This window comes from Podarcis cretensis (assembly GCF_951804945.1).
Source record: "Podarcis cretensis genome assembly, chromosome: 17".
NCBI lineage: Eukaryota > Metazoa > Chordata > Lepidosauria > Squamata > Lacertidae > Podarcis > Podarcis cretensis.
This window is the reverse complement of record NC_137187.1, coordinates 41,734,097-41,759,096: the sequence shown is the minus strand read 5'-3', so window position 1 is coordinate 41,759,096 and position 25,000 is coordinate 41,734,097. Positions and strand designations below refer to the sequence as shown.

At 45.3% G+C, this 25,000-nt stretch overlaps 1 protein-coding gene and 1 long non-coding RNA gene across 3 annotated transcripts in view; one reads left to right on the top strand and one right to left on the bottom strand.

Annotated features, from left to right (window-relative positions):
* S1PR2 (sphingosine-1-phosphate receptor 2) overlaps positions 1 to 1,644 on the bottom strand; it is a 50,632-nt gene extending 48,988 nt beyond the window's left edge. The window contains exon 1 of the mRNA XM_079958801.1: positions 1,614 to 1,644. The gene's annotated coding sequence lies outside the window, so the exon portion shown is untranslated. The remainder of the gene's footprint in view (positions 1 to 1,613) is intronic.
* A 368-nt stretch (positions 1,645 to 2,012) lies between these two features.
* The window catches only part of LOC307206056, a 46,305-nt gene continuing 23,317 nt past the window's right edge, over positions 2,013 to 25,000 (top strand). For both annotated transcript variants that reach the window (XR_013834243.1, XR_013834245.1), the window contains exon 1: positions 2,013 to 2,198. This is a non-coding gene — a long non-coding RNA (uncharacterized lncRNA). The remainder of the gene's footprint in view (positions 2,199 to 25,000) is intronic.

The window sequence follows — 25,000 nt, the reverse complement described above, 5'->3', positions numbered from 1 at the left end:
CTAGCTTTCCATCTGAAAGTTCACTCATCAGAGTCCATCACAAGCCCCTGAGTGTTTGGGGATGCACAACCCCTCTTTACATTTCATGCCATTACGATGCGTGTGTGTGAGAGAGAGAGCACACCAGGAAGCAGCTAGTCCAAACTCACATCAGCCATTAACCTTCTAGATGGCCTAGCTGGGGCAAGGCCGTCTCTTGGCTCTCTTCCCCACTTGCAAGAGAGGGATATTAATACTGGCCTCTTTTACAAGGTTGTTAGAAAGAGTACCAAGATAACAGGCAGCATAGTGAACACTCAAAATATACTTTGCATCCATACTGTGCAAACGCTGATAGGAGGCCCCACAAGCACCATTTCAGCCTGGGCTTTCCAGGCAAAAATATGGAATACTGTATTGATGTGTGGATTGTAAAGCTCATCACAAGAACAGTCCATAACTGGGTTCAGTCTCCTTTCTTTTCATAGGTAAGGGAAGAAGATAACAATTCTCTCCCACCAACTCTCCAGTTTGTCTGTGGAGAGGCTATATTAACCATTAATGTCCTAAGAATATGCTGGAAATGACACTACAAAGTCCAGGTAAAGGTTTTTTGTGAAGATTGTACTGCATAACCAGACTTGTTCCAAGTTATTGTTGTAACAGTTTTATTATTTTCAAAAGCAATTTCTTTTGGGGGGGAGTAAGTAGCATAATCACTTCCAACAGATCAGTGTGCTTTGAGCAACAGACACCCTTCATCAGGTGACCTGTGTGTGTTAAAGAAAAGATAAGCTTTGACTGAACAGAAGAGTTTTGCTTCTTAAAATCAAAAGCTCTTCTGAGCTGCCTTCAGAAGATACAGTCCCACAAATCTTCTCAACCCACATGCCCTGAATAGAGCTTGATTATTATTATTATTTTATTATTCAAAGCTTATGTTTTCTTAACACAGAGTTCCCCTCCTGAAGGGCCCAAAATGTGTCAAGGCTGTTAGAGCTTATATGTTTGCTTTGAATAAACTCATTTTTTCTGCACCTGCTTACAGACTTTCCTCTTCTTGTGCTCATTCTGGGATGTTCCCTCAAACTGGATGGGACTGCAAGATACCTTCTGTATACAAGAGAAGGGGCACCTTCCTATCCAAGTCATTCACTTCCTTGGAGAAAAGCTGAGCAGGAGGGGAATAGCTGAAGATGCCCCCAGACTGGAAGTGGACTGACCTGCGGGGGCGGGGGGGGGCGGCAATGCGCCTCTGGAGGCTGCGCATGCAGAGATGCTCTGCCCCTCCGCCCGCCCCCCCGCCTCCCCCCCCCTGCCCACCGGCGGAGGGACAGGCATTTCGCTTTCAATACACTGTGCCCAATGCCATCAAGCAGGAGCCCAAATAGCAAAGATTGTATTCGGCCTCCTTGAGTCCGGCCTGGGAGCCCCTTCCCCTCCAGGCTCCCGCCCCACCCCTGCACAAACTCCCGTCTCGCAGCCCAGCCGAGCCGAGCTGGGCTGGCTGGCCGGGCCAGGGAGAGCCTCGTCGCTGGCGGGGGCCCGATCCACCCTCCCTGCCCAGCTCCGGCGGGGAGGGGGCGGGCGAGGGCGGGCGGGCGAGGGCGGTCCCGGCGGGGCTGGGCACTCACCTCCAGGCGGCGGCGGGGGGCTCCTGCGGGCCGGCGGGGCTGGCCGGGTGGCGCGGCGGGGCTGGCCAGCTGCCTCCTCCATCGCAGCGTCCGCCCGCCCAGGCGTCGGGGCCAGCCAGCGGCGCGCCACAGGCGGAGGAGGGAGGGAGGGAGGGAGGGAGGGGGGAGGAGAAGGAGGAGGAGGCGCGCCGACGGCGGGGCCGCGCTTTCCCCGGCAGGGGGAGCTCCGCGCGCCGCCCGACGGTGGGGCTCCCGGCTGAGGGGGGAGCTGCTGCTGCTGCTGCTGCTGCTGCTGCTGCTGCTGGGCGCCCCGTCGCCTCTTCCGGGCGGGCTGCTCTGCAACGGGGAGAGGGGCCCCCGATGTTTCCAGCCTGGGAGCGGGGCCGGGCGGGGGGGGGGGTCGCTCGGCGTCCTGGGCTCCGTGACGCGGCCGGGGCTTCCCTTGGCCCCCAATGCTTCCTTCCAGTCGGCCCCTCTGCTGACGGGGCTTCTCGGAGGGATGGAGATGAACCGGACACATGAAGCTGCCCCACAGCCCCAGCCTGGGGGGAGGCAGAGCTGAGGTATCGGAGACGCAACTGGCTGGTTAGTTCAGCATTTTTTATTTATTTCCTGGATGGGGGGCAGCCCCACCCCTCCTGGCTACCGGTGGCCACAGCACAGGAGCAGAGGCGGGTTGATAAGCTGGCAACCTATTTGCAAGGCCAGTTTCTGCTTCAGGATTACTGGAAGGGAGCACTGGAGCGCATTGTGTACTGGCGGTGCCACTTCTGCAGATGGAGGTGGCCAGGTGGGCATTTGGGGTTTTGTGGGTCAGGTGTTCTCACAAGTTTTGAATGAGCAGGATTCCAGTTTTTCAGAAGTGATTGAGAAGGTGCTCCTTATTGCAGCTACACATTATATAAAAGAATTACCAAATTAGGGTGGTCTAGTGGAAAGGAGGCCGGGGCTCTTGCCCCTTTAATAGCTGTGTAGCCTCCTCTTCACCCATGCTAAAGGTACAGGAGCCCTATCTTTCCATCTGGCCAAAATTAAGTGGGCAAATCTATTATTAAGTTAATATGTGATAATAACATACACCGTTGTGCAAATTAGTTGAAACAAAGCATGTTTTCTATCTTACTCTTAATCCTGCACGCAAAACAAGCATGAAAAGTCAGTTGATCGTTATGGTGTCGGAGCCTGCAGCCAATAGAAGGAATGATGCGCTCGCCACAATATATTGAGGTTCTATGAAAAAAAGTTATTCCAGAGCTGGAAAAGAGGTATCCTGATGGTACTGGGTTATTGCAGCAGGACCTAGACCCCTGTCACACATCGAAAGCGGTGAAGAAATTCATGACAGAGCAGCAAATACAAGTACTTGATTGGCCAGGGAATTCCCCGTACGTAAATCTCATTGAGAATTTGTGGACTACAGTATATGCAAAAGTCGCCTCCGTGCTGTAGACTGTACAACTATGGGGAAGCTCATTCAGGCTCTGATTCAAGTGTGTGTTATAACCTGAAAGAGATTTCATGAAAATGTTTTGCCGTTGGTACCTAACACCTTCAAAACTGGCTAAAATGTATAAAACCTCCCCTGGTGGTCTCCCCTGGGTATAATGAGTAACGATATTTCAAAAAATATAAGGAGAATTTTCATGTATGCAATAGCTGCAGCAAGAATCTAAAGGATGGAAAGGAGAATCCATTCCTACTAAGTAGGACTGGCAGGTGAAAATGCTAGAAGACGCTGTTAGCAAAAATGACAGGAAGACTTAGAGATGATACAGAACAGTGATTTAATAGAGAATGGGACACTTAGAGAGTATACATAAAAGAACATTGTAAACATCTAAATTCTTTGGCAGGTCTTGATTGACCCCTGAAAGACACTAGGAAACTTTACAAAACCAAGACAATTGAGACAATTTATGAGAGACAATGGAAAGTGTGCAGTCAAAAATGTAACTTAGGAACCACGTTGGGGTGATCGGAAGTCATAATGGAATCTGTTATGTATGAATCTAATTTTTTTTCTTTTTGTAATATGTATTGATCTTGGATTGTTTTTTGCAAAATTAATAAAGCATTAAAATAAAAAATGAAGCACCACAAGTTCTCCTTCCCTGCTTTACACCTTCATATCTAGTATCTCTTCAGCAGCTGTGGCTGCTGGTTCCTCCCTCTCTGTTCTTTCCCAGGTATGGTAGCAAACCCATTTCCAGTGGTGGCACCAGAAAAAAATTATGGGAGAGCACTAAATGGGCAAAGTGCATTTTTGGGAGAGATGAGGCTGCAACAAGTGCCCTTCTTCCAAGGAACCACAGAGGTGCAGCGGGAGGGAAGTCTTTGTCCAGGGAGGTGCTCTCTTGCCTCTCCCCTGGTACTCTCTAGGATCTCTTCCCCCATCCATTGTAACAAAGAGAATATTGATTTTGCCTGACAGCAGGTTGGGAATGTGAATGAGCCCAATAAATGAGAAACAGAGAAACTGTGATGGTGGCAACAACCTCCCTCAAAACAGAAGTTAGATTTTCTGGGTTTCAACCTTAAACTCTGCACACACATGCTGGGAGCCTGATCCCATCTGCGCTTCCTCAGTGGCACTCCCAGTAAGTATGCATAAGATTGCAGCTAAGGCAGAATGCATAAGGAATCCAATCAACTCCTTGACTGGACAGGATTGCTTGGGCTTCCAGTCAAATAGTGTGCAAAGTGAAATTAGTTTCACCCTCAGCTATCATTGTGACATTTGAGGAAGGTGCATAGCTCAGTTGTAGAGCAACTGCTTTGCATGCAGAAGGTCCCAGGTTCCGTCCCCAGCATCTCAAGTTGGCCGAGAATTTCCCCTGCCTGAAACCCTGGGGACCCGCTGTGTGTCGGTGTTGGCAATACTAAGCCAGATCATGAACCAATGACCTGACTTGGTACAAGGCAGTTTCATGTGTTTCCCTGACATTGACATTGCAAGGAGCCCTTGGTCTCTTGTAGATCATGTAGCCCAGCTCCCAGGTAAACTGTGACACTGAGGTGTCAGGAGCTACACACATGACCCCAGGACTTGGTGAGTCCCAGCACCTCTCATTTAGAGGTTAAACCACTCATGCCATATTAATGCATGCATTATTTAGGAGAAAACATAATATACCCATGTTCAATAGCCAGTCTATAAAAGCCTTTAAAGGGTCAAGGAACAATTCTTGTTGCATGTGGGAGTCAGATGCCCTCCCCCCCCCGATACTCTTCTTTCCCTAACATTGAATAAACTAATCATTTCAGCCACTTGGACAACAATAATAGTTTAATTGGAGCCACGGCCTACGATGGCATAGCATTGGGAGAGTTTTCTTTTTTTAAAAAAATAATATTTATTAAAATTTTAAAGGTTACAGAAAGAAAAAGTAAAAATACCACATTATACAAAAACAAGACAACACATCACAATATGAAAAAACAGAAAAATAAAATCCATTAAACAGAAACAAAAACGCAAAGAAAAATACAGCAAATCTTCTCATTACTTATCTTTCATTAGCTTATTTCCTTGACCTCCTCACACCTCCCTTTTTTGTATTCTAGATCAATTATCCATTTCAGCAAATCCTTTCCCTCTTTTAAAATTTTAGTCCTATAAATTATCTTAATATAATGTAACTTTACTTTTCCTCCTTTCACCAATTAACAGTCAGCTATTCCCAAATCCTTTATATCATTCCTGCTAAAATCATATAATATTATTCCAACATCCTTCTAACAGTTATTAATTTTACAATGTTTCTGTAAATAGTCTTTAAATTTCTTCCAATCTTCCTCCACCGACTCTTCTCCCTGGTCTCGGATTCTGCCAGTCATTTCCGCCAGTTCCATGTAGTCCATCACCTTCACCTGCCATTCTTCCCGGGTGGGTAGATCTTGTGTCTTCCAGTACTTTGCAATAAGTATTCTTGCTGCTGTTGTGGCATACATAATGAAAGTTCTGTCCTTCTTTGGCACCAATTGGCCGACCATGCCCAGGAGAAAGGCCTCTGGTTTCTTCAGAAAGGTATATTTAAATACCTTTTTCATTTCATTATAGATAATCTCCCAGAAAGTCTTAATCCTTGGGCATGTCCACCAGAGGTGAAAGAATGTACCTTCGGTCTCTTTACATTTCCAACATTTATTATCGGGCAGATGATAGATTTTTGCAAGCTTGACTGGCGTCATGTACCACCTGTATATCATTTTCATTATATTCTCTCTTAAGGCATTACATGCCGTGAACTTGATACCTGTGGTCCATAACTGTTCCCAGTCAGCCATCATAATATTATGTCCAACGTCTTGTGCCCATTTAATCATAACAGATTTCACCGTTTCATCCTGAGTATTCCATTTCAACAGCAAGTTATACATTCTTCACAAGTTCTTAATTTTAGGATCTAGCAGTTCTGTTTCCAATTTTGATTTTTCCACCTGGAAGCCAATTTTTTTTGTCCAAATTATATGCCTCCATTATCTGGTAATAGTGAAGCCAATCTCACACTCTATTTTTTAATTTTTCAAAACTCTGCAATTTTAGTCTGTCTCCCTCTTGTTCCAAAATTTCCCAATATTTTGGCCAGCATTGGGAGAGTTTTCAGTCCTGCAAATGTGAAGCAAGAAGCTATGAAGTGTGTGCAGACTACTTTTCACCTCTGACTAATCACAACCAGCCTCCACATGCCTGGGATTGGACAGAATACCTTGCCGATTTGGGGATGGGAGTGAACAGTCAGTGTGTCATCCACACCAGACTGAGACTTGTGATTCTACTTTCATTTCATGATTTCACTGACAGCTGGGCTACACCTTTAAAGCACATTTGCAGCACATTTCACCCCCTCAAAGAATTCTGGGCGCTGTAGTCTACCCCTCAAGGGGGTACAATTCTCACCAACCTTTAACAAACTACAGTGCCCAGAAGCCTTTGAGGGAAAGAATGTGCTTCAAATGTACTTTAAAGATGTAGTGTGTGCACAGCCAAACGGACCCTCAAGCAGACCCTCAAGAACACCAGGCACTAGAAATCAATGCTGCAAAAGCAAAACCTGGCTCGCTGTCTGCGGAGGAGGAGGAAAAGGTTGAAAATGTATGATTCCCTCCCTCACACTTAAGCTGTAGGGAAGGTGGCAGCAACAGGCGGTCCTGGCTGGAAAGTAGTAAAGAGCAGCAGAGTTAAGACAACTCAGACTGACAGCCAAATAGACATTAAAATGGCACCCATAGCCCCGCTTTATACATTCATTTCAGAATTTACATTATTTTCTTCTGTTACGGAGGCTTTTAAGTGCATTAAATATTTAAGCATTTAAATGTCATGGAGCATCAGCGCATCAGCAGCAGAGCAGGGCATGCGCAGAGATGACCCAAGGAGCCTGCCTCCAAGAGACTTCTGAGAGTCATGTGAAGCAAGTTTCCATTTATCATTACTGAATTTTTATTAACAGAGCGAGAGAGGTACTGACAGAATTTTATACCTCAAATGCCAAAATAGTTCAACTGAGTTCTTTTTTTAAAAAAACAACACCATTTTAAGTTTACATACATTCATCATCTTATAGACTTCCCAACTTATCTTCCATGGACATCCTATATGACTTCCTTTGATCTGCTACATCTCCTTTATTCCACCCTTTTTTATCCCCTCAATTCTCTTATGTTTTCTGCTGCTGTTCAGAAATTTGTCCCTATTTGAAAGTTTACCATCTCTTTTTAAGTACTCTCCAAGGCAATTCCACTCACTTCCTATTTTCATCCCAGTTTCTTATTTTGGCAATCATACTCACTAGTTCCACAAATTCTATTAATTTAGGGGCAGGCTGGGTAAGTTAGTGAGTGTGCCATGTGCCAGTCCCTTCTCCAACCTGGGGAATTGTGGTTGTCATATCAGCCAGCCCTCGGGTCTGCGACTGCTGCTGTTGAATGCCAGGTCAGCCCAGAATAAAATCTCCCTTATTCATGATCTGATTATGGATGGGGAGGCAGATCTGGTATGTATCACTGAAACTGGGTGGGGGAACAGGGTGGAGCAGCTGTGCCCACCTGGGTACTCAGGCCAGACTCGAGGGTCAGGGAGGGGGAGTTGCTGTGGTTTAGAGAGATTCTCTATCTCCAGGTTCTCTGTCCCGGGGGGGGGGGGGGCAGGGATCTAAAGAGTGTGTTCCTGGCGTTGGGCAATTGGGAGGTGGTAGCTCGCTGTGACTTATTTGCAAGGCATTTTGAGGATAAGATCACTTGCATCCATCAAGACCTTGACTCTGCTGTTATAGCAGATGAAACTCATGGGGTGTCCAGAACACAGTCTAGTCCTGTTGTGCTGGATGAGTTTCAGTTGGTGAGGCTCGAGGATGTGGTGCTTGGATCAGTCAGGGCGACCACTTGCGCTCTGGACCCTTGCCCCTCCTGGCTGATAAAAACCATCAGGGAGGGAACAGCTGGCTGGGCCGGGGAGGTGATCAATGCCTCTTACAAGAGGGGGTGGTCCCTGCCTGTTTGAAGGAGGCAGTGGTAAAACCACTCCTTAAGAAACCTTCCCTGGATTCAGAAAACCTAACTAACTACTGGCCAGTTGCTAATCTCCCTTTCCTGGGCAAGGTTCTGGAGCGAGTGGTCGCAGACCAGATCCAGGCATTTTTGGAAAGAACTGATTTTCTAGATCCATTTCAAATGGGGTTTAGGCCTGGTTTTGGCACAGAAACTGCTTTGGTCGCTCTGTATGATGACCTCTGTTGAGAGAGAGACAAGGGAAATATGTCCTTGTTAATTCTCCTTGACCTTTCAGTGGCTTTCAATACCATTGAACATGGTATCCTGCTGGAGCGGTGGGTGGCACCGCTTTGCGGTAGTTCCAGTCCTACTTGGATGGTCTTTCTCAGAGGGTGTTGCTTGGAGAATGCTTTTCAACCCCGTGGAACTTTCAGTGTGGGGTTCTGCAGGGCCATCCTATCCCCTAGGTCTTCAACCAGTGTGCCATGACATCCTGGGGTGCCTTGAATGATAGTCAGTACTTTCCGGTACATCTGGGTTCGGCGCGTCCGTAACCCAAAAACGCTCAACCTGCAGCGATCGCAACCCGAGGTATGACTGTACCTTCTGCCAGTTGTGTCACATAGGACAGAGTGTGAACAAAATGCAACAGGTCGGCTACAAACTGGTCTAGTCCCTATATTATTTATTACCTTTTTAGGTGCCAGGTGAAATATTCAGTCGTAAATATTCTTTTTGCTTTTACTGAATATTGTACTGAATATTACCCACTTTTTATGGTTTTAGTCTGTATTAGATTTTAGTTTCCTGTTGTATTTTACATTTTTAATTTTTAACTTGTAAACCACTCAGAGGTGGTATATAAATATTGGAAATAAATAGTGAATAAAGAGTGAATACAGTGCTTCTAGCTACCAAATCCTTCTTGGGATTACAGCCAGACATGTTCTCTTCCCACACACTCACACACTGCCCCAGTCTCACCCCCCTCTAAATTAAAACCATTATTCCTAAAGGATCAGTGCTGTTAGCTAACCCAAGATCTGAATGAAAGTGTCTCACAATAACTTAGCACCAGAACCTATTCTGAAAGGCACAATGAAAAGAGAGTCCTTCTTTCACCACTAAATAACTACAAACGACTTGTATATATTGTTGTGAGTTTGGGGGATTCCATTGTTGAAGGAGCTAGGCAAGTTTCTTGGTGAGTTAATGGGCCCTAAGTATGGGGGGGGTGTGTGTGTGTGTGTGTGTGTGTGTGTTTAGTATAAGAAAGGAGTTGCTCTGTGCAGGAAGGCAAATGGGTGAGCTCTCTCTCCCCCCCCCCCCCCGGCTAGTAGTAAGAAAAACAAAAGCTGAACTAGAGTGTGTGAAAACTGGGCTACAAGTAGCAGAAGTCAGAGAGGGAGAGACATGCTTGATTTCTGCCTGAATCCAAGGCTGTGACTAGGGGGGAAGCAAGACCCTCTTGGGGTATTAATGCTGTGAGCCCCTCCATTGTAGGTTCAGGTTGTATATATGTGTCAATAAACCATCTATCATAAAGATACCACAGTCTCTGCTGTCCCTCAGTCCCAGGAAATAGAACCCTGGGTAAGTGCCTGGAGCCCCATGAATCTCTCACCACTCAGAGATTGGGGTGGCGGCAACAACATGATGGGGGTCATAGAAAACAGCTTTGGTGGGGATATCAGCTGATAAAGTAAATAAAATTAGAAGGAAGGAAGTAGATTTTCTGTCATTTGTTAATTTTCACTTGCTGAAGAGCTGCACTTCTGTTGTGCAGGAGGGGAACTTTCAACTTATGAAAAAATATGCTTGTTTTTAATTGCATATTTGAAAGATCAGAATTGGCTATTGCATCAGACCTGCAGATGTAGTCATCATCACTGGAACCGCATCTTAGGGGGAAATTATGTTGAAAACATGCCTGGTTTTCCTAGGTACGGTTCTGCATGAGTTCTCTGACTTAGTCACTCTTTAAAACAGAAGTTGTGATGGGGAAGGGTCTTACTGTCACCCAGAGTCAGAGATGGTTCATTCATCATTCATGATAACCACAAGGCTTAACATATCACCAAGTGACACTCTCCCACTGTCAGACAAGTAGGAAGTTCACCCTATGCACAACATCAGGCTGGTAAATGATGGGCTTGGAGGCCTTTGCACTGCTGGTGTTTGCAGCAAAGATAAATAGAGAGAAAATGGGCAGGAAAGCACTATTCCCAGAAGGGTAGCTATGCTTGTCTCTTTCAGGAAAACATCAAAGTCTTGTGGCTTCTGAAATACTAACACATTTATGATGGCATGATCTTTCATGGTTCTCTTCATTGGACACACAAAACCTTATTTGCAAGCAGGGATTTCATAAAACTTGGATTACAGTTGTATCTGTATGTGAAAAGGACTTTCAGAGAAAGTAAACACTTGACAAATGTTTGCGCCATCTTCCAGTAGTGAGCTTAAAAACTCTCTGTTGTTCAGTTCTGTGGGAAAACCAGCCTCATATAACCAGCATGCTTAAGTCTACTTAATGCATGAAAGAGTGCCTTGGGTATGCATGCCATAGAGTAAGCTGTCCTGCCAGACTTAGTTAGGTCACTCCCCCTCACCTTGGGCGGAAAGTAATCAAGCACATGGGAGATCTGAGCTGGTTGCTCCAAACTGCGTGGCTCTCACAAGTCACCCTGGAGTTCCTATACCAATAATTTAGATACTTTCACCACTATAGCTAAGCCAAGTTTTACTGCCTGTGCAACTTTTTCTGAATGGTGTATGGAAAAACACATGAATCTGACCTTTGAACAGTTTGTATGTAAACCATATTTTAACTTACCAAATGTGTGGTCTTTTTCTATGTTAAGGGATGGGAAAAGCTTTGGAATGCACAAGGGCATATTTTAAAGGTCCCTAACAACTGATGTTTCCGTGCTTTACTTTGCTGCTTTTTTGTGATTTTAAATCCCTGCTGAGGTTGTCTCACCAAATAGTACATGCCCCGAACCTGGATCTCAGCATCCAGGGAATTCTCATTTTATATTCCTTTTTTTTTTTTTTTTTGCTTGCTACCAACAAGTTCAACAGGAAGTTCTTTTCCAATACATTATTTTGCCAAGAAAATAGAAGTTATAGAAAATAAACTAAAGATGAATTGATAGTTGTCCTTGGTGTAACAAGCATGTTTCTTTTGCCCACTGCTCAAATGGTGTTTATCAGTTTTTGAAACACTCCAGAAATCCACAAAGCTTCTTTGACCAAAGAAGGGTGACTTTCCTGCATCTTTTAGTGATTCAGGATGCCCCTCAGGACCCTGCACCCCTATGATTGTGTCCACCTTTATAGATCTAGCTTGCTCTGCCACCTCCAACTATAGTAATTTGTAGAAATCGGCAAACACTTAAACAAACTCTGTATTTGGCAACTTATTATTAATAATTTAAAATTAAATAAATTTATAAGACTTACAAACAAATGAATCATAGAATCATAGAGTTGGAAGAGACCACAAGAGCCATTGAGTCCAACCCCCTGCCAAGCAGGAAACACCATCAGAACACGCCTGACATATGGTTGTCAAGCCTCTGCTTAAAGACCTCCAAAGAAGGAGACTCCACCACACTCATTGGCAGCAAATTCCACTGTCAAACAGCTCTTACTGTCAGGAAGTTCTGCCTAATGTTTAGGTGGAATCTTCTTTCTTGTAGTTTGGAACCATTGCTCCGTGTCTCTGGAGCAGCAGAAAACAACCTTTCTCCCTCCTCTATGTGACATCCTTTTATATATTTGAACATGGCTATCATATCACCCCTTAACCTCCTCTTCTCCAGGCTAAACATGCCCAGCTCCCTTAGCCGTTCCTCATAAGGCATCATTTCCAGGCCTTTGACCATTTTGGTTGCCCTCCTCTGGACACGTTCCAGTTTGTCAGTGTCCTTCTTGAACTGTGGTGCCCAGAACTGGACACAGTACTCCAGGTGAGGTCTGACCAGAGCAGAATACAGTGGCACTATTACTTCCCTTGATCTAGATGCTATACTCCTATTGATGCAGCCCAGAATTGCATTGGCTTTTTTAGCTGCCGCGTCACACTGTGGGCTCATGTCAAGTTTGTGGTCAGCCAAGACTCCTAGATCCTTTTCACATGTACTGCTCTCAAGCCAGGTGTCACCCATCTTGTATTTGTGCCTCTCATTTTTTTTGCCCAAGTGCAATACTTTACATTTCTCCCTGTTAAAATTCATCTTGTTTGTTTTGGCCCAGTTCTCTAATCTGTCAAGGTCGTTTTGAAGTGTGATCCTGTCCTCTGGGGTGTTAGCCACCCCTCCCAGTTTGGTGTCATCTGCAAATTTGATCAGGATGCCCTTGAGTCCATCATCCAAGTCGTTGATAAAGATGTTGAATAAGACCGGGCCCAAGACAGAACCCTGTGGCACCCCACTAGTCACTCTTCTCCAGGATGAAGAGGAACCATTGATGAGCACCCTTTGGGTTCGGTCAGTCAGCCAGTTACAAATCCACTGAGTGGTAGCATAGTCAAGTCCACATTTTACCAGCTTCTTTACAAGAATATCATGGGGCACCTTGTCAAATGCCTTGCTGAAATCAAGGTAGGCTACATCCACTGTGTTCCCTTCATCTACCAGGCTTGTAATTCTGTCAAAAAATGAGATCAGGTTAGTCTGACATGACTTATTTTTCAGAAATCCATGCTGACTATTGGTGATCACAGCATTTCTTTCTAGGTGCTCACAGACTGCTTAAAGAATGCTTTCTTTAGATAGTTTATTTATTTCATTCAACAAGAAAAAGACTCTCTGCACTTTTTCAAAAGCATTCAGTTTGATATGCTAAAATTTAAAATAAAAGTTAGCCACTCTTGGCGCCTACTTCTTGGTGCCCAGGGAGCCAATGGGAACTTTCCTATCCGGCACAGGAGTCCCCAAATAGTTAAAGCCCGTACCCCTTCATCTAGGGTCCCAATTTGGATCCACTCTTGATAGTTATTACACCTTTCTCAAAATAATGGCAATTGTCCGGATGGGATCGTATCCTCCTGGGCAACTTTCACATCAGCTTTTCATCTTGAGGTTCCAGCTTCAAACAGCTGTGAGCAGCAGAGAGCTGTGGGTGTGGGTTTTCCCAGTGAGAACTGCAGGACCAAGCCGGCCTTATTGTTAGTGCTGGAGCCACAGGTGTCTGGGGTGTGCATATGTCAGCTTTCACCAAAAAGTGACTTGTCCTGCTATTTATTCATTTGTACACCCACTCAGAAAACAGATAGATCTGAGACTGACAGCTGCATGCACTGAGAGAGAATTTTCCTGGGCCACATTAGGAAGGAAGTGGTGATGTTCCAGATAATTATATCATGTAGATACATTTCCTGTGCCTATAGCAGTTTTGGGCTGACCTCATTCAACCATCAAAACCACAGATTTAGTTCTGTTAACAAATCTTAGCATTTTGCTGTAAAGCTCCATTGACTTTTGTTGTCCATGGAACAGCAAAAGGCTTTGTCACTGGAACAGGATAATACTGCACTGCAGTTTTCTAAAACCAAAAAGAATGGGAAGGAAGACCAGCTGCTGAATTTTGCAAAGTTTGTTGTTGTTTCTAGTGATCTCACTGTTTCAGATAAGACAGGTAGAGATACTTAGGGTGGTATGCAACTAAGTTTTCCTCAGTGTAGATCCATTGAAAATAATGAACATCTGTTAGGTCCTTTAATTTCAGTGGGTCTGCTCTGAGTAAACTTAGTTAAATGCCACCAGTATTAAGCTGGCTTTAAAATAATGGCCTCAAGTAAAAAGAAAGGAGATTCCGACTAAACATCAGGAAGAGCTTTCTGAAGAGCTGTTTGACAAGAAAGTGATGGGCTCTCCTCCAATGGAGGCTTTTAAGCGGCGCTTGGATGGCCTTCTGTCACGGATGCTTTGCTTGAGATTCCTGCCTTGCAGGGGGTTGGACTAGATGACCCTCGGGGTCCCTTCTAACTCTACAATTCAATGATTCTATTAAACCTGTGAGGTGGATTGTGTGAGGCCCATGGTCAGTAAAGTAGGCATTTCAACTGAGATCTTCCCCAGTCCAAGTCCAACACTGTTCTCTGTGCAGCACTCATATGAAGACATTTCTAATTAATGTATGGAACCCCATTACCACAAGGGGGGGTTATGGCCAATGGCTTTTAGAAGAATAAGATAAATTTGTGGAGGGGTCAGTCAATGGTTATTATCCATAAACACTAAAGTTCAGAAGAGAGTTTTGCCACTGAGAAATAACAGTGGGAGAAGGCTATTGCCCTCGTGTCTTGCTTGTGGGCCAGAAACAGGCCCCTCAATGCCAGTTGCTGGTAATCACAAATGAGGAGTTGGTTGGCCATGATGAGAACAGAATGCTATACTGGAGGGTTTTTACATTCATCCCACAGGACTTTTCTTAGTGTTTTTGCCCTGTCCTAGCTGGGTTCCAGGTACAGACAGCCTCTTGCAGCACCGTTGCTCCTGGGGACACAAGGGTTGCTCTGTCTCTGAGTCAGACACCAAATTCCCATTCTGAGGGGAAGGATCCCTGTCAGTCTTCCCCAAGGGCCCCATTTCTTCCTTGGCTGCTGTTCTGGGCTGCATCCAGAGGTTTCAGGTCATCCTCAGCCAGAACCTTGGAGAATGAGGAGGAGGAGACACCTGGCAAGAGCATGGCCATTCTTAAGGTTCCGTGACAGGAACATTCACACTGTGTTCTACAAACTTAACAGCTGGCAGAGGTGCTGCTGAATCCACCTGGAACTGCGATAGTGACCTACAGGGTAAACATTTCCTGCTGATATTTTTCCAGTTAAAAATCTCCCACCACACTGCTATTTGCCTGGCATATAGCGATGATAAAACCTGCAAGCACCAGGGCTGGCTCTCTTGCTTCCCTCCCCCCCCCCCCCGTTTTCCTTCTCCATTTCATCCCCCTTTGCTTCTCCTCCCCATTTCATGTAATCTTCCTTCACCCTCCTTTCCATATCTCTGTCAGACCACTAACCCACAAGAGTTCTACTCAAGTTCCACGCTGTGTGAGCAGCTGCCTCCCTGCCCCTTGGCCGTAGATAAGCAGTACAAAGAGAAAGCAGTCTCTTACCCAGGGGTCAGCAAACCTTTTCAGCAGGGGGCCGGTCCACTGTCCCTCAGACCTTGTGAGGGCCCAGACTATTTTTTTTTTGGGGGGGGAATGAACAAATTCCTATGCCCCACAAATAACCCAGAGATGCATTTTAAATAAAAGCACACATTCTACTCATGTAAAAACACGCTGATTCCCAGACCGTCTGCAGACCAGATTTAGAAGGCAATTGGGCCAGATCCGGCCCCCGGGCCTTAGTTTGCCTACCCATGCTCTTACCAGTAACAGAAAAGTTTAATGAATGCAGCAAAAGAACAAGCAACCATTCTCGGAGGTGCTCCCAATTAAGGTTCCTTCCACTTCCCTCCAGTCACTTTCATCCTCTCGTCTCCTAGCCACCTGATCTCTCAACCACTGAGCCTTTTGTGAAGCCACCTTATCTAACCTCCTAGCCTTGGGACTGAGAGGCTGCACATCTTCCAGTGAAAGCCGGCTACCTCACTCTCTTCCCGTTCTTCTTCTTGCTGATCACCTCCCAGTTCCGCCCAGCTATTGTCTCCCGAACTGTGCCCTTCAGCAAACCATTGTTCCAAATCAACACTACTCCACTGGTCCTGTGGAGTTTCAGGAGACTGGCCATGAGCAGGGGGAGGGGTAGGTTCCCACCATCCCTCATTGAGTTGTATTCCTCAGCCAGGTCTCTGACAATATATTTCAAAAAGCACCACCTTTCAGAAATCCCAACCATGTCAATTCTGCCTTTGAAATCTCAGACGTATGGCAGCCCTCCCTGATGGTCAGGCTCCCAGCTTTGCAGAGAGCAGCTTCAGTCTCCAGCCATGGGGTAAAGGCACATGAGAGACAGAGAAGTCAGCAGAATGGAAGGAGGAGTTGTGTTTTGGGGTGACGGGGGGGGGGGAGATGAGTGCTTGTCTGAATGGAGGACAGAAAGGAATGTGTGAATATGAGGAAGCCGTCCCAGGGAGAAGGAGGTTTTGTCACTATGAGCAAGCAGGCAGGCTGCAGGGAGGTGGGCACAGCACTTAGATTCAAATCTGCCGCCTCTTCCAGAATGCCTCTTGAGGTGACTGCCACAGAGAGGTGCATGGTAGCTCCAGGCCTGCCAAGCACACAGGACCACTACTCACGTCTATTATAAACTTTCCCTTTTCTGATGATGGGTTCCAACATCAGCTTCCCCCACTGCTCCATAGGAGGAGAGTGTTGGGGCTAGCAGTGCTGATGTAAATATAATTTTATTTGCAGCTAAAGTGGTTTGTTGGAACCCTATACTTACAACATATGAAACAAATGGCAAATGTCATAGGATCACAAGTGTGAAAAAAATTATATGAATGTGGACAAAGTTAAATTTGGCATTCCACCTCATGCTGAGACAGTCTTCCTTAAATGGCTACCCTTCAGTTACTTTGGACTCCCAACTCCCTTCAGCTGCAGTCAGAATGGGGCACCAGAGGAAGGCTGCTCTAAGGCACCCTCATCAGTCCCAATGAAGATCCACCACATCTCAAGCCCTGGGCTCTGAAGTACACATCAGAAAGTGAGAAGGTTCCCAGCAAGATTGGCTAGCGTGGCTGTTGAGTCAGATGGCTCTGAGATCCAGAGATGCTCTCCTCATTCACTTTCCACTCACGAGGCCTCACTTTCACATACTGTGGTCCTTGTTTGGCTGCTAAGATTGCCAAAGCAAGTCAGCTTGCAGATGAGTTCTAAGACTGGTCCTTCTATTTGGCAGAATGAAGCAGCTGCCTCAGACAACAGCTGCAGGAATGGTGGTGAGGTTTTAGAGGACAGAACTACTTGTGCCACAAGGGCTAGATTATGTTCCATTTTACAGATGAAGAACTAAGTCTGATCCACACGTCACATGGTACACAGTGGAGTTGGGATTCAGCATCCTCTTGCTCAAGCTCATTTCAAAAAGCTGGTGCTACTTCTGGGCCTTCTGCTCACACATCTTGAACATGGGAGAAATGCCCACCCCCTCCTCAGTTCTGCACAGTGTTTAATATCAGACTTCTAGCTCTTTGCCTGGTTGAAATGGGAGATCTGGGACTTATCTGTGCTGCTGCTTCCTCTAAATTCCTAAGCGCTCTGGATGGCTGCCTTAGCCTTCGAGGACCCCTGGACACAAGAGATTCCTTCTTGGATGAAGAGCTGCAGCTGGGACATTTCTCTAAAGACAGCTACTGCGTCTCCCTTCATTTTAATGAAATGATGCATCCAGGGAGAAAGAGTCCTGTGCAACATCATTTATAGAGCAATGTGAAAATGCTTGTGGGAGGACAATAGGCTCCTAGCACCCCTCTATGTCAGCCTCAGAGCATCTGCACACAGGACAGCTATTCTCACCAGATGTGGCAGGGACAGGGGCAGAGAGAGAACAAGAGGAAATGGCATGTGGATGGGTGGGTGATCTATGATGCTGGGAGGTATGTGTGTACAGTGGTACCTCTGGTTACGTATTTAATTCATTCCGGAGGTCCGTTCTTAACCTGAAACTGTTCTTAACCTGAAGCACCACTTTAGCTAATGGGGCCTCCTGCTGCTGCTGCGCCGCTGGAGCACGATTTCTGTTCTCATCCTGAAGAAAGTTCTTAACTCGAGGTATTATTTCTGGGTTAGCGGAGTCTGTAACCTGAAGCGTATGTAACCCGAGGTACCACTGTATAAAGGAGAAAAAGGAATTGTATGGGCATGGGAAAACAAGGCTAGATGCAGTAGTTTTACTGCCCCAAATGGTCACACCACATGATCTGCAGAGCATGTTGGAAGTGCTGGGGTGCAACTCAACTTGTATTTAAGACTGGTGGTCTGGATGGCGAGAAAGTAGACAATAGGAGCTGACTCCTAGGGGCCGAGGTCCCTTTGGACCTCCAGTAAAACATTTGAGGGGGCTGCCCTTCCAAAGTTGATGGGCATTGCCATTTAAATGGTGTTTGTACACCACGTCTTGTGATAGATTATGCAGAGCAGGGCTTACCTGCCCCCCCAATATTTAATTTAAATTGGCATCCCCAAAGTAGAGAGACATATGAATACCAAAGCTTCTTAGACTGTTGTTTAACCTCTGCTGATCCTCCTTCGTATGTTAGGCGATGGTCTTAGGGTTGCTGATCTCATTTCCTACTGCTCCCTTCTGCATCTTCACCTTCGGAGTGGATACATATTTGTGTATGTCTCCTGCTGAAAACCAAGAGGTTCTTTGTATTTCCACCTCAGTTAGACAGAACTAGAATTTTTCCTATCAAGTATGTATTTCCTTTAAATTTAGCTTACTACTTTTTCCAAACTCAGAGTCTCAGTGTGATTGTATCCAAGAGTAAAGTGTCCTCTTCCACAGGGATCCAGTGCTCAGTTTCACTTCTGCAGGTGCATTTAAACTCCAAATGCCATTAAGGTGCAAGCCCAGGATCCCATACCCTCAAACGTTCCTCAGGTGAAAATAGGGGCATTTCTGACTCCCCTCTACTGACCCCCATTTTTTTGTCCCATCCCTCCACAGAGCATTTCTTATTAGAAGGGCAAGTGCCACCCCCACTTCACCAATGGGACACAGCACACAGGCCCTCCACTGCCCTGAGAAAACCCCTTAATCCCAAATTTATTCTTTGGGAAAATGCACACCAATAAAGAAAAATAAATAAAGGGGCAAATTTAGACACAGACAAAGGAAGGAAGGAAGGAAGGAAGGAAGGAAGGAAGGAAGGAAGGAAGGAAGGAAGGAAGGAAGGCTCCTTGCGCTCTGCTTCACTCCCCCTTTCTTCCTGCCCAGGGCAGCCCTGCCCTCCTTCTGCCCCCTCAGAGCCAACACATCACACAGGGCTGGGCCTCGACAGCGGCAGCCTCTCCTACTCCTCACCCGCTCTCCAGCAGCCACTGTGAGCTGCCCAAGGGAGGAGGCTGGCAGCAGCAACCATGGAGAGGCAACAGGATGCTTCCTTGCCTCAAGGGTGATTTCCAACAAAACACAAATTAGAATTATGTCTAAAATGTAACATTTATTAAAAACAACCTTAGAGTCTGCTATTTGTTTTTGGGATGGGACTGCTGTTGCTTTCAAGACTAGCACTAGTGGCAGTGTACTCCTCTGCACAGAAAGTGTATATCTGTAAATAATGCAGAAAGGCACACAAGTCTCTGTCCAGTATATTTGTGGAAGGCACACAAGCTCATTTAAGTGAGAGAGTGATTTACCCATTGTCGTTGTTGGTATCCATCTGTCTTGGGAGACAATGGAGTATGCCTCCAGGGTGAAGTCCAACCGCTGCATTTTCAGCATCAAAATGACATCCACAGGGTGCAAGTCTAAGCATTGTGCATGTAGGACCTGGGCTGCGCAGCCAACAAGACTGATGTGGTCCAAAGGAAAGCAGAGCAATACATTCGGCACCTGCTTGGCTGCAGGAGTTGCCAGAAGGAGGCATACAAAGAGCCATCCAACCGTCTTAGGGACTCTGGATTTGTGTAGGGTTTACTCCTGAGCCTTTTCTTCTCTCAAAGATGTCCTGCAAAGTTTAGGACCAGAATTATCCTTCTCCTGGATGGGCTAGGTTCCTACGTTGACGAGCCCCATCTGCCCCTGCATGGTTTTGCTAGGGGTGGGAAAGTCTTTCATTTTCGGTTTCTCTCAGTAACATTTTTTCCAAACTTAAGTTCAGTTCTCCATATTTTCACATTAGTTTGCAAGAGTCAGGGCTTTATTTCCAGCTGGAACTCATTGGAACTCAGTTCTGACACCTCTCAGGTGGGCGCCCTTGCCATTATAAGAGAACAAGGGAGGCATTCGTGGTGAGTTCCCACACCACTTTTTCTAGAAAATAGCACTGGAAAGAAAATTCCAGTAAAAATTCATCAGCACTTAGTGCAAATTTATCTTAATGTATGTGCTGAAAACGTTATAAAATAGTCTGTAAATGTTTATTTTCTACTTTTGACTTCTGAAAACCTCTCCAGCAGCCTTGCATTATGGGAGCCACTGTTAGCCCTACGCCCCCCCAAGTGCACACTCACAGAGGCTGCCCCCCATGGGGAAGCGCCCGGAAAAGGCTTTTCTCTTTACAAAAGCCCTTGATAACAGGAATTGACTATGTACACAGTACTGTTTGTTCAGACCATAGGAGCCAATTGCTAGAGGCCTGAGGTCCCTTTGCCCCCCTCAATAAAATATCTGAGGGGGGCAGAACCCCCCCCCCAAGTTGATGGGTATTGCCATTCAAATTGTGTGCATGCACACTTTTCTCGCCTCAGGCTGACCTGCCCTCCCATATTTTATTCAAGTTCAGACTATCACATGAATGACATTCACCGGTCAGCTTGGTTACCTATGTTGTGATTTGAATGTAACTTGTTTTAACTAATCAAAATGTCAGTGCTGTATGTAAACTGCACCTGGACGGGTGTGAGCCTTACAATTCACAAATTATTTGGTTGACATATTGTAGATTTTGACCTGTCTGACCTGCTGTAACCCCTCCTCGAATATGATATATTTCTGACGTTTTGCCTATGTATCATTATGTTTGTGGGATGTGACTTCTTACTGCTTTGGCACCAAATATGAACCTTTAAAAGGCCAAACACCCATTGCCCAGGATTATTCTTTTGCTTTTAGGGAGGTTGAAACTTCTCTTGCAACAAATAAATATAATCAAATGATTAACTTGGTTTTATATTTGTGCCTGGTAGTCTTCTCTTTTTCTTCTTGCTGTGACTGAGGAACCTAGCCTTCAGCAACAGTGACTCAAGTAAGGGGCTCTGGCCCCAAGCAAGACCCTGGTTTTCTGGCAACAATACCCTTTTATTGCAATGCATTTTTGTATGTGTATATTTTTATGCACACTCTCCTCTGAAATATATTGTTCTACCAACTTTTGCTTTGGAGAACTGCACTGCAAGATTTGGAGAAGTTTGAATCTGAAATGATAGTTGCATTTTGGTTTCTGTATTGTTTCAGGAAGTAGGAATTAGTTCTGATTGCCTTTAAATGCAAAGTGAATCAACTTTTTCACACACACACACACACACACACACACACACCCCCCACTTGAAAAGTTGTAAGTCACATGGTGACTGGAACTGCTGTGTAAGGAGCAAGACAATAACATTCTTGGATTAGTTAGAGAAGTTAGGGATGGACTGGGGCAAGAGAGGACATAGAAAGAAAGATGTTTAAATTGTTTGCAGCAGCATAGTTTGGTATTAGTTGTTGTTATAGAGTGTTATATGGGGATTATTGGTTAATCAGATAGCATCTGTTCACTCTTCAGTTCTTGTGGTTGTTTCTAAATGCTTTAACAAAGCAAAGTCTGCAGTACTCTCTCTATGCAAGGAAACTCTCCTGGGGTAGTGGCAGCTGAGGATGGAACAACATGAAAGGGAGGGGGGTAAAACTTAGCAGGCCCAGCATGAGGTGCAGCGGGACAAACAGGGCTTCCTTGGGATCACACTGAGAGGGGCGGACACAGTCAGGTGGAGGCTTTCCGTTGTTAGCTATTGGCACTCAGCCACTAGGTATGCTGGCTCGCACCACAAAGAACTGGTGTGTTTGTGTTGAATGGCAAGACCTGAAAGTCATGTTTTTGTCTGACCAAGTGGACCTTGAAAACTTGACACAGAAGCGCTTTCCCACTTGTCTTAACTCACAAGCATCTTTTTCCTGCCACTGTGTTTTGCAAAAGCAGAAATGGAGTCTTCAGTATTCAGGCTTAGTCAGGGGCAAAACTAGGCTTTATTTAACCCAGGTCAAAGTCCCAGTTTGGCACACGCACCCATGCACATTTGCACATATACATACACAGGCTGGGAGCCTCAATGGTGCACATCTGGAGGCTTCACCCAGGGCAAAAACCTGGCTAGCCTCCCGCCCGCCGCTCTGGCTTAGTAATAGATCTTAACAGGTAATTTGGGGCAGTGGCTGCAGCAGAATGAGGCATGTGAGGGAACCTGCCACAATGCGAACTGTTCCAACATTCAGATTTGCTTTCTGTTAAGCAAACACAGGTTTCATGAAACAGGTAACGCTGCACCCGCAAGAGTGGCAGATGAATTACATGGTGCTGCATTGAGAGGGATATGGACACAGCTTGGTGGCTGAGGTGGAAAACCGGAAGAGAGTACACACAGACACAGACACCCCACGCCTTCCCCTCTACTTAATTTAGGGCAGTGACAGTCCACTTATGTCTCCTCAACAGTCTTCTCAACAGGCTCCACTGAGCACCATGACAGTGTGCTGAATCTGGCCCTCTGGTATCTGCCAGCCCAATATTTATTATGGAAGGACAGACTTTATCTGAAGCTTTACTCACAAGGAAAAGAAAAAGCTCATATGTTGCAAGAAATTAAGCCTACTTGCTTAAAAGTTTAATGTGTTATTAAGTTTTTACATATGTTGGAAGCCGCCCAGAGTGGCTGGGGCAACCCAGTCAGATAACAGAGTATTATTATTATTATTATTATTATTATTATTATTATCTTTTCAGATGTTATGTTTCACATTTTTGTCCTTGGGGGCCTCAGGACTGTCATTTAGGGAACCCAGTTATGGCTTTCTGAGGATGTTAAGAATTGCAACTGAATTTTCAACTTCACTTGATATAACTTTATGTCTGAATGGACTTTTGCTGCTTTGGGGTGTTGCTTTAATTTTCCATATTTTATTTAATTATTTAATTTTATTTCCTCAATTTATTTTCTATTTTTGTTTCTTAGTGCTTGGTTGGACTCCTTGTAAACATAAAGGTACAAGATATTAAGTTATTTAATCTGTGTGAAGTGCAGTTCCTGAGCATATGTGCTCCATAACAGGGAAGTCTTTGTTTTAGGGTGTGGTCTGAAGGCAAATTGGGTGCTTACTGCAGGTAGGCTAGCCTGGATCTTCTTGGTACCTGAATGAGTGGCTACCTGAGAACCATAGGTATGCACCTTTACCAAGAGTCCAGCTGGTGCGAGTTGTAGTTCTAAAACATCTGGAAGGCTATAGGAAGGAACTAATGGGCATGTTTAGCCTGGAGAAGAGGAAGTTAAAGGGTGATATGATAGCCATGTTCAAATATATAAAAGGATGTCACATAGAGGAGGGAGAAAGGTTGTTTTCTGCTGCTCCAGAGAAGCGGACACGGAGCAATGGATCCAAACTACAAGAAAAAAGATTCCACCTAAACATTAGGAAGAACATTAGGAAGAACTTCCTGACAGTAAGAGCTGTTCGACAGTGGAATTTGCTGCCAAGGAGTGTGGTGGAGTCTCCTTCTTTGGAGGTCTTTAAGCAGAGGCTTGACAACCATATGTCAGGAGTGCTCTGATGGTGTTTCCTGCTTGGCAGGGGGTTGGACTCGATGGCCCTTGTGGTCTCTTCCAACTCTGTGATTCTATGATTCTATGATTCTATAATACAACTATTAATATTGCACAGCTTGAAGCAGACAAACTGGAATAAAAAGTGTCCAGACCTGCAATTATTACTCAAAGCTTTACTAACCAGAACTTCATCAAATCAGGTACAAAAACATCAATGATACATCCAAATAATTCCATACAATCATGTACACATCCAGCACAGGCTCAGTTTCTTATAAAATATGAAATAGTCCAAAAAGATCTAAAATCACAGGTGTGTCTCTCCCCACAGCCTCCATTACCACCTACAGCTGTTTTTCCTTTAGGAGAGACCTCATTATCACGTTCTTCGTCTTTGGTTGCTTGAGAACAAAGACTCAAAACACACAGATTAACACATGCAGAGAGTGTAATTATACCTCTTTTCCCTTTATTTTTTTAAAGTGGGAGATCCCACCATTGTAAAAATCATACAAATTTTGTGTTGTTTTTTTTTGGGAGGGGGTATAATGGGTATAGGAAGGATTTGGCACCCCTACCTCTACACTTTTTCAGCTGGCTCTCCCCCCCCTTCCCACACTTTGCTGCATGCCAATGGCCTGTTTGCAGACATGACCGACTGTTGTGAGGTGCCTACAGTCTGAGAGAGAGGTCAGTTTTGCCCCGTGGTAGCTGTTTTCCAGAGTTCATGAGTCCCGACAGACTGCTTATCTGGCCATGGGCAACCTAAACTGTTTTAAGTAGCCAGATGCGTGTTAAATGCTTTAAAAAGCTTGCAGTCCAGCTTCCAACCCAATCCACTGGCAGAACTGAACTGGAGACTGGAAAGGAAAGTGTTTCCATAATTGAAGACAGCATCAAGGATTTCCTAGGGCCCTGCTAGGCAGAAGAATAAACTTGGAGGCAGGAAGGAGCTGCATAGTTGGATAAAGAACTGAGAGGAGCTGTGAGTGTTTATTAACACATGTGGCTTCAATCAGCACAGATGTGGAATACAGAGAAGCATAGTGTGAAAAAGGGCCCTGCCCTTCTCTTCTGACTCTTAAGCTAGCTATTGCACAAAACCTGGGAGAGCAACTAGAAGAACATTTTCTTCTTACCATGAATTTCAGTTTACAGATTGGGGTGGGGGGACAACATTCCTGATAGAGATGACTCCCTCTACTGGAGACAGACAGGGTCCTCTCTAGAGGGGGAGAGTCATCCCGTCTCCGAGTACCAGAGCAGAATAACTCCTCACCCTGAAGCAGATGCCCGTATGCCAGCCAAATCACTGGAGCACAGTCCTAGAAAGGAAGGACACTCATACACAAAGCATGTGGTTAGATAGCAATGCCAAAGGTAATACCCCACAAATGCCTCCTCATATCAATCTATAAACCAACAGAAGCCGCCACTAGAGGCGACAAGTGCTGCAATGCGTTGAA